The sequence below is a fragment of the Aplidium turbinatum genome, chromosome 2, assembly GCF_918807975.1.
Source record: "Aplidium turbinatum chromosome 2, kaAplTurb1.1, whole genome shotgun sequence".
Classification (NCBI taxonomy): domain Eukaryota; kingdom Metazoa; phylum Chordata; class Ascidiacea; order Aplousobranchia; family Polyclinidae; genus Aplidium; species Aplidium turbinatum.
The window spans coordinates 3345924-3360207 of record NC_137473.1 but is presented as its reverse complement, the minus strand read 5'-3'; positions in this window follow the sequence as shown (position 1 = coordinate 3360207).

Sequence of the window (14284 nt, the reverse complement as noted above, 5' to 3'; positions counted from 1 at the left end):
ACTAACGCTTGCAATGAGTGTACTGGTGTCATGACACAAGATAGCCTAGCTTCAACTTAAAATTAAATAAAATTTAGCTTCATCTGGAATTAAGCACGATTTGTTAAAGTTGCTTCATGATAAAGATTCTAGAAACCGACAACGGTACACACAACCTCATTGTAAAGTCTTTTTATCCATATACAAGTGCCGATGAACGTTAAAGCAGAAGGAACGTGAAACGCACTTAATATGCTTGTCTTTTTGGTGAGCGTTTGACGTCTTTAAACATCGAATCGACACAAAAAAGATCATTACTAAGTCACATTTTTTTGATATTTTGCTCCCCGGCCCTTGTCAAACGTAATAATCCGTAATAATCGCTACTTTGTTTTGTTTGTCCAAGGTTCAACAAAGCAAACTCTCTACCAAAGCTTTATCATGTATAAGATGTAAAACAATGTTAACGAGATAACGACTTGTTCGCTCTGCTTCTCTTATGTAGGTTCACAATTTTAAAGTTGTTGGTATGATTCGACTTGGATTCGAACCCAAGCCCACTCGTATTATTTTTGATCATAATCGCACGGTTGATATGTAATTAAGATTATGGTTTGTTCGACAACATAAAAATAAAGTCCAAGCTTGCTTTTACTATTTACTTGGCAGTTTTGAATGCGGGTGAATGACAAAAAGCAGAAATTCGGTGTTAAAAAGAAAGAAAAAAAAGCGCACATTAGTGAAATGAAAAATCTTGACTGTGAAACTTTTTGTTTTGTTCGTGGAACATCGCCAGGATGTATGTTTCTTGATTAAAAAGGTTGTCTTCTATAGGCTACACCTAAATAGCCTACTTTTGTTTTGTTTGCTATTTGCTGAAAACAAATGAAACGGACAACGATCACAAAACTCTGGAATCGACGGAACAGCTGAAAGCACGTGACCTGGCGACATGACGACCATATACATCACTGTTCAATTTTCTGACCTACAGGATATGTAGACCTAATAGATCCCAACACTGATACAGTGCATTGGTTGCAGCAGTTGAGATATGTTGCTTGCATTACTGCCTCAAGAGTGCCTCACTAGTAAGAACAAGATGACGACCAAAATTCAAGGATTGACAATTTTTTAACGTTTATTAATTTATTGGCGAGAACAATAGCAATCGGGTATAGTGGGATCAGGGATTTCTAAAAGTACGGGATGAGAAACTACCTTCTTAAAGTAGGGTGCGTTAAATAATAAGGTTGCCAGTCTTTTATTTCAGCATAGATCTTATTCTTGACCTTCTCAAAAGTAAATTAATGCTTGTTTGTTAAATCATTTCAGCAGATTTGCAAACACAAGATTTCAAAAATATTACAATTTAATTTGACAACTCATCATTGCAGCAGTGTTGAAAATTTTAAGAATGATGTTCAAAGCAGTTACGCTACAACCTGAAAAAAATGAATTTATCAACTAAGCTGCTGTTGTGCAACATCATCAGCTTATCTAAGGGTAGCATTGCTGGATGAATCAAATAATGAGTGTAAAGTTTACATTTTTCATTTCTTTTTGAGTTGTTATTTCTGCAATGATAATTGGTTTAAATGTATCAGCACCAATATTTTGATTAGTTATTTTTTGGTATCCTAGCGTACACTTGATTGATGAGTTGACAATAGATCATTCTAGAAATTCAGATAAATCCTACAGTTCCTGCAAATTTTAGTCGAGGCTTGACTAGACAAAATTGGCTGATTTTTAGCTAGTTAATTAAGCATAGCCTTTTTGCCTGAAAATATGCAGGAAATTTGGCAACACTTTTGCATAACACACCTTACTCTAAGAATCAAGATGGCGTAACTTTTGCTTCCCAATACGTTCTTGAATTCTCTGAATGGGATGGTATTCCCGACAATGGTTTACCAAATCAAACGTCATATAATTTTGAATAGGCGTTTTCAAAAGAGTGTTTCTTTCGGTCATTACATACAAACGAACGGATCCGAGAATCCTATGTTACAATTTTCCCACGAAGAGATTATGGTTTACCGCTGTGACCAGATGGTTGGCGTTTTCAAGATAAACTACAACTGATCCCTTGCCATGTTTGCTTCTGTCGCACTTGAACTTTATAACCGATTCATATTGCTACAATTTCACACTTGTTACAAATTGCTTTGCCTCAATACAAATACAGTCTCATTTCGCAATTTCGCCTTCATCTTCACTTCTAGGTTCAGATAATTTTAATTGACAACTCGATACGTGTGAGTGAAGAGCCCGTTTCGATTTTAAGGGGGTAATGTGCCTTAATTTTGACATATTTCAATGGCATAATTTTGAGACTATAACAAAATGGACATTCGTTTGCTAAGCATATTATTATAACACAAGGTAAGTACATTTGAAAAATATCGTTCATAATCATTTGGTTGCCATGGTAACCAACGGGGGGGCCATAGTAACAAAAAACAATAACAAGCATAACTCAAAAAACAATTAAGCAAAATGCATCAAACTTGCAGAATATGTTCTAATGTTAATTGGGCACAAAACTATGTTTTTGTATTTAATTTTAATTGCCATGGCAACTTAGCAACAGCCAATCAAATTATTTTTATCAATATCTCCATTTTGCATAAATAATATAAAAAACGCTCTCATGATTTTGTAGATATAGTTGTTCTTAATATATATTCCCAATTTCACACCAATGTGATGTTTGGTCATGGAGTTATGCTTGTTCCCGTGGGGCCACATGCACCAAAACACTAATTGGAGATATTGGCCTCCAAAGTTTACAATTCAAAATAGCCAAAAGGTTAACACTTTTGAGAAACTATGTGAAGTATATACGACTGGAAATACATAACAAGTGAACATGCACAGTCAGCTTTTCTGTATAAACACATTCAGTGCATTATGGGAAATTTTATTAAACTTTATTCTTTTTGAAAGGGGACAAATAACGATAAAACAACATGCAAACTTAGCAACAAAATGCTAACCAAACACAATAATTCGGTTGTCAAAGTAAGAGTGGCCTTTGTAAAAATTGAATTTCAATGTCTTATAGGCCACATATTCCAAGTTTTATGGGTTTATTTTATAGAAGAAGACTTAACCTATCCAAAACCAACAAAAACAGAAAATTGAAAAAAATATATTTTTTTAAAAATATTTGAGCACATTACCCCCTTAAAGGTCACGTGATAAAAATTTTGAGGGAATTTTGTACTTTTCCTCCGACATGTTCTCTTTGGAAACTAACTGTTGCAATTTATACCTAATTATGTCTAACTACCTATTGCTTATACTTCCGGTGTGTTATTGTAAGCCTATGCACCTTTATTTCTATATTTATCAGATATTACGGCGATTCAAAGGAACCTGCATTCATCTTCTCGTTTGGGATCTTGATGATGAATTTTGCAGCATTCTTTTACATGTTCATTGTTTATGTGATACTTTACTATTCTGCAAGTTACCAAAAGAAACAAGGTACCGCTAATGGTAAATACTAATGAAGGTATTGCTTATTTATTGTCGGCGCGAAATTGCTGTTGTTGTTCACGACTGTCTCTTTTTCCATTGGATCATATTTAAGATAGACAAACAAAACAAAAAACTTTTAAGGGTTTAACAGTCATGTTTTATTATAAAAATATATAACATTATTAAAAATATCAACTCAAACGTTTTCGACACGTACATGTGTCCTCATCAGGAATTACTTAAATCTGCAATATACTGTACATAAATAAAAATTAGAAGATAAATCTGACTATGCGCTATAGTTGTAACAACACTCCAGACTGAAAAGCACAAATTGAACAAGTGATACAAGAATGATAACGAGTAAATTATACGGCGGGAAACAGATCACATGAGGTGTAAAGTTAGGCTTGCCATTTTTTAGAGATGCAAATGCGGGACACATATTACAAACTGCAAATTAACTTAATGTAGGCCTAATGCAAAAGATTTTAATGCAACTAATTAATTAATATGGGCAAATTACCAATATATGTAGGCCTATTTCACCAACGCAAACAAAAGAACCTATTAATATTTATGAGCAAATGAAGCAGGCCTAATGATATTTTTCTGTGCTAAGTACCTTTTTCAAAAGTACAGTGTTCGATTTGATCGTTTCTTAAAATTCACTATAGTGAAATATATGAAAAGACATGTAGGCCTACTGGTCTATACATTAATTTGCAAGTGATGAGAGATTTGAAATTCTGTTCTAGCATTCGGCCTCCGTCATCAGACCGCATATTGTTCATAATGGAAAAAAATTGCTTAACTGGGGCTGATGTCCCAGGCAAATAAAACAAAAACTCAACAAGTTTTTGAAAGTTTAGAATAGTTATGCTTTTGTTGATAAAAGTTTAGAACAGTTGGATCCACTTTTGTTACGATTCTTTCGTAGCATTTTGCAACGATTCTTTCCTCTCACTCTTAGACGTGTGTTTCTTTACCAAAACGTGCTCTTTGAAAAGGAAGTCGATGTTGATCATTTGCTCTTGAAACGTTTTGTTAATATTTTCTGCAGACCCACTTGGGAAAGAATTGCTAATATGGCTAACTCAAGAATTATTTTTTTGCAAATCTCAGATTGAAAATTCCGGAACAAACTGGTTAACCGGGCGGGACAACGGGACAAGGCCTTAAAATCAGGACTGTCCCGGCTAAACCGGGACGTATGGCAAGCCTATGTAAAGTACAGGCATGTGACAAACAATTAGAACACACATAAAAGGAACGATGAGCCACAGGCAAATAACTGCCTGTTGAGATATGGATTGTTACGTTTATTGAGTTCCAGGATAGGGGATGTCCTGACTACGAAGCAGCAGGCCAGCGATTCTCCATCAAATATCAGTTCAGTTTTTTTATTAAAAATGCATGGAGAATTAGAAGAGCCCTATTTATGGCATAGGCCTATGCATTTCGCTCTACTACTGTACTACTGGCACTAATGATGCTCTACAGTAGTAGAGCGAAATGCATATGCCATAAATAGGGCTCTGCTGATTCTCCATGCATTTTTAATAAAAAATACAGATGGATTATTATTTTTGATTCTTAGGCTTCCATGACCTTAATCTGAAAATCAGATCTGCCTCGAGAGATAATTTTAAATTGGTCGATCGAGACATTGTCAGTTCATGTTTCACAAGAGGCGATGTGCTCTTTAATTGCACTTCTGGCTGTTAAGTTTGGGTTTAAGTGCTCCCCCGGCCCTTGTCAAACGTAATAATTTGTCTCAACCGGCAGTTATTCGCCTGTGGCTCATCTTTCCTTTTGTGTGTGTTCTAATTGTTTGTCACATGCCTATAGTCCACACCTGATGTGATCTGTTTCCCGCCGTATAATTTATTCGTAATCATTTTGTATCACTTGTTCAGTTTGTGCTTTTCAGTCCGGAGTGTCGTTACAGTTATAGTGCATAGTCAGATTCAACGTATAATTTTTGTGATGAACCTTTACTTTATGGAAAGCTTTAATCTACTTAGCAGTGAAGCATCTAAAAACAGAATGAGTTAGTGAAAATAAAGCACATATCTGAGAATAGAATTAGGCATCTGACTGGCACCTAAACACTTGTACAATTAATAATAATGTTATGGTTTTATTTATTGTCGCTCTACAACAGCTAAGGTCTTTTAGCGACAGGGCTCATTTTTTAATTTATATCAGGTTTACGATGTTATCACATTATTACCCGACTCATTCTCACTGCGATTTGCAGGATAGAACACAATCGGTACCGTTTTTAAAGTTTTCGGTTTGACCCGACCTGGAATCGATCTCAGATCTACCAGCGCCAGAGCCGAAGGCGAAACCACTCGGCGACTTAGCTGGTTCACTTGTACAATTGATCGGGTTTGCAACTAACTGATTAGTCAACGCAAAAGGAACACAAGCACAGTACAGAGCGAGTGAAACAAACGTGTCAATCAACGAATACAAATGAACTCAGGCAAGTTTTAGGGCAATTCACAACAACTTTCGTTTTATGTATAGGCCTATTGCAGATTTAAGTAATTCTTGACGAAACCAGCTCAGTGGCCGAGTGGTTTCGCCTTCGGCTCTGATAGATCTGAGATCGATTCCAGGTCGAGTTTAACCGAAGACTTAAAAACGGTACCGATTGTTTTATTTCTTGCGTAACGCAGTGAGAATAAATCGGGTAATAATGTGATAACATCGTAAAACCTGATATAAAATTAAACATGAGCCCTGTCGCAAAAAGACCTTAGCTGTTGTAGAGCGGCAATAAATAAAGCCATAACATTATTATTATCTTATTCCTGATGACTATTTTTTCCACTGTAGATATCTTATTATTCTGTTTATTATATATTCTGTTGATGAGATATCTTATTCCTTATTTATTATCTTATTCCTAATGAGGACACACGTACAAGTCGTACATGTCGAAAACGTTTGAGTTGATGTTTTTAATTATGATATATCTCTTTATAATAAAACACGTTAAACCCGCTAAAGCAGTAGTTCTCAACCGGGGTGCCGCGGCACCCTGGGGTGCCAATTGGAATGCTCAAGGGTGCCGCGAGATATTGCAATACTGCGGCCTATTCTTTATTTTAACTTTAACCCGTTAAGTGCAGAATTTATTTATTTCTAACCGAGTTTCAGAGCGTATTAAGTTGCGCGTCTCGCAGTTATTCCCAGCTCCTTTCTAGAGGGTCGCTTAGTGGGAAGTCGCTGGCGGTAAGTAGATATAATCTGCGGTAAGCCTTTGTTTTCTCGCCCAGGAAAAACAGCGTGGAAGAGATTTTAACTCGTTGCTGCTCTTTCCATAAAAACGTTTGAAACGCATCATTATTGCCAGGTTTCATGATTTTATTTTGCGAAGAATTTGAGAAATCCAGTTTTACTGGACTCTCATATTGTTTTGAATCTTAAAAAAGAATAAATTGACATTCGTAGCGATGGAAGTTTTAAGCTTATGCACAAGCAGATGCCTCTCCACGACTTCTGGATAAAAATTCAAAACAAATATCCTTGAGTTGGAAAGAAAGCTATTGTGCTTTTGCTGCAGTTTTCCACGTCATAGCCTACCTATGTGAGAGTGGATTTTCCGTAACGAACTTAAAAAACGAGAACGACTCCTTTAGTCGACGAAGAAATGCGAGTGGCTTTATCGAATGTGCCCCCACATATTAAGGGACTTTGTGCAAGAAGTCAAGCCCAAATTTCACACTGACTTTTGAATAACAACATTTATTTGCGCGCGCTATACTGTACAACTCATTCTCTGTTATTTCATACAGTTATTTGAAATACAGAAACCTCATAGAATTGATCCAGCTTTGCCAGGGTGCCGCAAACTATTTATCTCTTTGGTCTAAGGTCTAAAAGGTTGCGAACCACTGCGCTAAAGTTACCGTGTTTTGTTTGTCTATGGTTCAACAAAGCAAACTGTCTACCAAAGATTTATCATATTTAAGATGTAAAACAATGTTAAGGAGATAACGATTCGTTCGCTTTGCTTCTCTTAAGAAGGTGCACAATTGGTACCGATTTTAAGTTTGTTGGTATTATGATCCGACTTGGAATCGAACCCTGGTGACTAGTTTTGTTTTTGATCATAGTTTAGTTATTTAATATTATTTTAATTCCACAAACAATCTTACAATTTTGGTAAAGAGGCCACTTTCTTCAACCACAGACATATACAACCAAGCAACCACACGGCATTTAACATAATCCATTAAAATTGAACATAAACTATAAGCTACAAACGTTTTCGGCCATACACACGTTAGCCCTTATCAAGTAACAAAAAAAATAGCTGCTTATCATATCTACACTGAAAATGAACTACACTACACTGAATATTTTTTTTGTTACTTGATAAGGGCTAACGTGTGTATGGCCGAAAACGTTTGTAGCTTATAGTTTATGTTCAATTTTAATGGATTATGAAAAATGCCGTGTGGTTGCTTGGTTGTACAAACAATCTTCCTACCAAAGACTGCGTTGAATGTTGTTGTTTTGCTTGGCTTTGCTTACTAGTTTAATTCACATTGATAAACAAAGTAATATAGGCTAGGACTCAACCTCCACTTATTACTATTATTATAGCTTTAGCTAGACAAGGCAATGTCAGCATCGTCAGTCAAGCACAAGCCAAAAGAAGCAAAGACTTATCCGGAACAATCATGCAAATTATGATCACCGACTTCTTGTGTTGGATTCCTATTTGCATTATGTCCTTCCTGTCGTTTGGTGGAGTTGAAATACCAGGCATAGCGTACCCGATAACTGCCATCTTTCTCATCCCGATCAACAGCGCAGTGAATCCATGGATATTCTCGTCATTTCTAGCAAGAAAGATAAAGGAGATTCCGTCATTGATACGCATCCAAATGCAGCAAAGACGAAGTTCATGAGCAACAAATCACATGAACATGTTAATCACCTCCAGTCAACATTTAAAGTGTTTTTCATGGATATTGACAAAACGAGAGTGATTAACAACGTTTTCTGACGCTACACTGATGTTTTACATGCAGATGCAAATATATCTTCGGGATTGCTTGTGATTTATGTGATCAACAAATCACATGAACATGTTGATCATCGATCACTAAAACTTAAGATTTTGTTCACGCTTATTGACAAATGATGCTTGATAACTAACATTTTATGACGTAATATTGATGCTTGTAGCCTACGCATGTTTATTAATTGCTTCGAGATGGCGTGTTCTATATTAGTTTTCTTTACATTGTTGTAATGTATATACATTGGTGATCGACAACCTTTCCAATTCAAAGTGCCAGTTTACAAATGACGTCAAACCAATACTGACTTTCGATGCAAAATATCTTGTTCTGCGTAGGCTATAGGTTCGTGGCAACTGATTTGAACAGAAATTGGGAAGCAGCTTCACTTGGTTTGTTATTTATCGTCAAAATCTTCATTGAAGTGAAGTAAATAAGTGACGCTTGCTTTCCTCTGCCTTCAATTTGTTGATGTAAGCTCACTCAACAATTATACCTTATTTAAGTCAAAGTTTTATAATTCAGCAAAACCTAGCTGTCAAATACAATTGTGTTTCAATGGTATTCCTGATGCAATTCAAGTTCAGTCCAACGTTAGTTTTTTTCACTCATCTTATGTTGCACAAGAATGGAACAGTCATTTTTGTCATTGCTACCCCCCGAATCAAACCTGCGCGGAAAAAGTCTTACCAATCATTCCAGAAAATGACAATTCCACAGAGCTTCAGGCGCTATTGTCGACCTCAGAACCTTTCGGACATGTGAGATGCTCCATATCTTGTACTGCTGTATTACCGTAGGCCTACAGTGTCATTCGGTTTGCTTTGTTGCTTTTATTAATATTCGTCTATCGTTTCAATGCGTGCATATTATCCTGGAGGTGTTACAGTTAATTTTCTATTGGATTTAAATTCACCTGTGTTTTTGTATTTACATTTTGAATCATGGCCAGTGTTTGAACACTTTGATCTTCAAGCATTTCTTTAAGTGTCTCGCTAGGACACTGCCACGTGCTTTAGACTTGCATTGAATCAAAGCCTTGTTGGACTCCATCTAATAACTTCATTGAAATGCACAGCAGCCAGACCACCTGTAGTCAAACAAGATTGCAAGAATCGATTTACTTCTTTAGTACTGTGTTTGAATGCTTTGACCTAAACACCAGGTATCAACATTAGATATAGGACATAAGAACACTAGAACAGAAGATTAAATACAATGACATTCACAATTTACATCTTCGATGACAACCATGTGAATTAAAACAATCAAAACATAATTATTGTTCCCTTTTCAAAAGCTATGAATTCTTCATGTAAAAAATTCCAACCTTGTACTGTAAGATAGAGAAACATCTTGCTTTTTAATGGATCATCTTACTTTTTTCAATTCTGTTTTGTGCTATAATTTACTTGAAGGATTTTTGAATGATTGTTTACTTCAGTATTGATGCTCATTCGTACCAAGTGCATCCAAGTGTGCCTTGATCACAGACACCACAGTTAAAGCTATCGCCTGGTTTGGAACCAGAACATTTCGAATGTCAATTCAACAACATTCAGCAAACGTTAAGTTGATCGTCATAAATATTTGTGTTTCAAATATTGACGCTTTGTGAACAACTTTTCAATGATTGATCATTGTTTAGCTATGAAGTTTCAAATTTGTTTGTGACTGTAAAAAAAAGAGTGAATTTTCCGCGCCGAAACCCAGCTTGCTCTTTTGGAACTAGCAGGTCGATGATTGGGTTGACGTGGGCATACATCAGCCTTTCGTGGATTTTAAAAGGAACAAATAGGAGGGATATCGGATGATAACTCCTTGGGTGTCCTTTGGTGGCTTGTGAGGCTTAGGAATTTCAACTACTAAAGCTCTTCTCCAAATTTTTGGAGTTGTGAGGTGGTGCAGGCAGGAAGAGTGGAATCTAACGACGACGACTAATCACTAGTCCCTAGTCACGAAATAAACACCCGTTTAAATACGTGAGAACTATCTCTGATAACGTGTCATCTTTCGCTTATTTGTTTGGTCGTTCAATTGCAGGAATAACATTAGGTAAGGCGTCAAAGCGGTGGGATGGTGCAGCGGATAAGGCGCTCGCTTTCCAATCATGCAATCATGGTTCGACTCCCGGCTTAAGCTGGTTGTTGAAAAACACCGCTCAACTCTACCCAGGGCGTAATAAATTGGGTGGGCGTAGTTGCTGAAGGAAAGGCGGCCGAGAGAAAGGAACTGGCCATCCTACTCTCGTTAGTGCCGAAGTCTTAGTATGATGAGAACCTTATCTTCTCATCTCCCGATGCTTGGATTCAAGTATAGGACTCACCCTAACCTTTAGGGGGTCAACGCACTGTATCCAAATAATACGCTGTGTTTTTGTTTTTTTTTCTGAGCCCCATGAAAAGGTTTGAGTACCCCTAAAATTATCCATAGACTCAGCTCAAAAGTGCCTCCTGGACCCACATGTCAACGCTACGGACTAGACAGACTAGACCACACACCTAACAACGATAGCAAAGAACAGGCATGCTTAAATATGGTTACCAAGCATTTATTTATTTATTGAACTCAAGTTTGATATTTTCTCGGTCCTCTTCTATACGACCGTCAGGGCTCTGTGGATAGAGTCTTTCCAAGAAGATTTTTCTGAGGATATAATTCTTGGCTTCCTTGTTTTGTTTATAAATTGGCTTTCGGACTCGTCTAGGCACAGTTGGGAGGTTTTGAATATTCTGTTCAGTGCAGTTTGTTTTTATTTCTGACCATCACAGCGAAAAAAAGCAATATATGACAAACATCGCAGAGGTCTAGAAAAACGTAGACAAAACGCGGACGTTATAGCGTGGATGACACCAAAGCAGGACAATCACTTTAAAATATGGCACGGTCGAAAACACCTTAATATTTGAATGATTGAATCAGTTCTAGGCTACACTACCCTTTTGTTGCACACGTTTCTCCAGTCTTGCGGTTCCTTATTGACCTCTGTACCCGAGTCTTTCAGCTTTTTTAGTGAACGTGACTACGTTTTCACCCGGATGAAGGCCAGCATTCTCTTTGGAAACATATTAGACTAGATAGGCTATGAATTTCAATGGCAATATAAGACCTTGGGTTAGTTGGTTTTGAATCTTTATCCTCGGACTGACAAAGCCTTGATAGGTTATTTCCAATAGTTTCGCATAGCCTACTTCTAGACTTGTTGAGGCTTTTGACCCAGGGCCGGTTACCGAGATTGGCAGAGTGAAGTTTTGCGTTTCTTGAAGTGTTGTTGCCGGGGAATTATTTCATTCAGTAAGTGCCTCTGAATGGAGAGCAGTCCTGAAATGCGTTGCTCAAGCGCACACCCCGAGAGTCGAACCAGCAGCGCCGCGTGATCTTGAGCCGGGCGCGTAACCACTGAGCTAACGGGGCGGACCTTTGCAAAGCTTTTTCGCTGTTTCAAATTTATCTTCGGAAAACTTAGAATTTCACCTAAGTCTATGGTTTTCATCGCCATCATTATTTCTTTGCGTAGCTTGCAGAAGCAGAAAATCATCTTGAAGAAGCTATTTCTCCGAATGATGCAATCAATGAAAAAAAGCCTTCTTTTTTCCGAAGGCTGTAATATTCTTAATATGTAAACTGCCATTGCACGCAGCGGGTATCATGAGCAGCTTCACTGTCTTGTGGACTTTTACAAGGATTGCCTTAATCTCCGGAGCTAGCCTAATAGGTAGGCTATATATAGGCTTACGTGTTCCCACGCGTATTTGTTTAATTGTTTCTGAGCACGCGTCACCTAGCCTAATTCGTTAGCGCTTTATCTGCGAGAAGGCTCCTTCTCAAAGGAAGAGCCAGTATCGTTGCATTGTTTTATTTCAATCACTTCACTTTTTTATTACCGATATAATGCCGTCCGGATGGCTGAGATCTTTTGGTGCTATTGCATGGTGTTTGTAAAGAACTATTTTTAATCCTTTAAAAAGAAAATCAAATAGGCTAAGCTTGAAAAAGTTGTGTGTTTAAAAAAAGTCTTAGAAAAGGATAGGGAGACTTGTGGTACAAGCTTCCTAAATTTGAAAGCCTCATTAAGTACGGTAACCTTGAGGGACGATCCAATTAAATACGATACAACCTTTAGCCTGCAATTGCGTGTCCTACAGTATTTTTTCAACACTTTAAAGCCGTATCGTAAAATTGGTCTATCGTTATTCTGCATTTTGAAGAAAGCGGGATGTAAATATACTTTCATGGATCAAGTAAGTTTTGATGTGAATGTAGGCTACATTTTATATTATGATTGTAAAATCGAGTTTTATATACTTTTTAGTTGATACAAGCAATATTTTATTTTGTTAATCCTTCTGTAGTCGCAGTAATGTGATGACCCTACTGATGCATGGCACTGAGTAGAGTTTCTAATCCCGTAGTTATAGATATCCCTGGGCCTGTTGCTGTTACAGCGTAAAGTTTCCCATTATTGAAATGTTGTTGCCGGGAAATTTTCCCTCCATTGGATGTCGCTGAATGGAGAGCAGTCCTTAGAATCTGTGGTTCAAGAGTACACCCCGAGAGTCGAACCAATGCCACTTGATCTTGAAGTTTCTTAGTTCACGAAGTCACCCACCAATTATCAACTGAGCTATGAGGGGCGGACTACGTTTATTATTGATGTGAACGCCAACGACCAAATAAAATCATTTGATCTCTTTGTTGAATCGCCTCAAGATTGTCGTCGAGTAGATTAAGTGATAGCACGCATTTTATCAACTGCAGAGATCTTTTTTATAAGACGAAAAGAAGAAGTTAAAGAGCAATAATGCAAACCAAAAAAAAAGATTAAATGTATGGACTTATGCTTCCATTTAATCGTGATTTATAGTTTAATCCCTTTCCTTTTTTTCACCCCTTTGACAATATTGGTCTGATCCAACGCAAATAAACAAAGCAATTTTCTACTATTTCAGTAGGCTAGACTATTTCTATGATATTTTTCATCTGATAGAAATTCTATCAGATGAAAAAAATATTTGAATCAATTTTAAGATATTAACGTCTACCCTTTAAAGTACGTGTTAATTTGAAGAGAAGGAAATTAACATTAATTTAAATTCAAATTAACACGTACTTTAAAGGGTAGACGTTAATATCTTAAAATTGATTCAAATATTTTTTTCACTATATTTAGATGCTTTAAGTATCTGCTTTACGTGGATCCCTTGTGGATTTTACGCCCATTCAAGGTTAAAAAGTGTCGCAAACCCCCCCCCCTTTTTTAATTTTCTATCAGATGACTTGATTTGTTGATTAGTTGATTGGGGAGCTGTCTTTGTTGAGATTAATCCAAGCGGTTACTCATGGCATACTTATAGAAACTTTGAAGTACTAACGCGGGCTTAGTTATCGAGTTTGACAGAGTGAAGTTTCCACTTGTTGAAGTGATTGTTGGAATGTTTGTCTTCTGACTGAGAAGTTTTTATGAGAGCTCAAATCTGTCAGTTTCATATACCGTACTTTGGTGGAGGCTTTGAACCAATAATGCAGGTCCTGTTTAATGAATCAGTCAGTCAGTCAGTTCATTTATTTGTCACAAACACAAACATGAAAAGAATACAAAGTATACAATAATTGGTTGTGTGTCATATGACGAGGAGACTGCGAAAAGACCAAACGGTCATTTAGTCAGCAGCCACCTCAAGCTAGGTGATGTAGGCCTAAATAACATATACGTATACAGTAAATACACAAACACATATACAAAAAATCAAGCATTTGGTGATACAGAT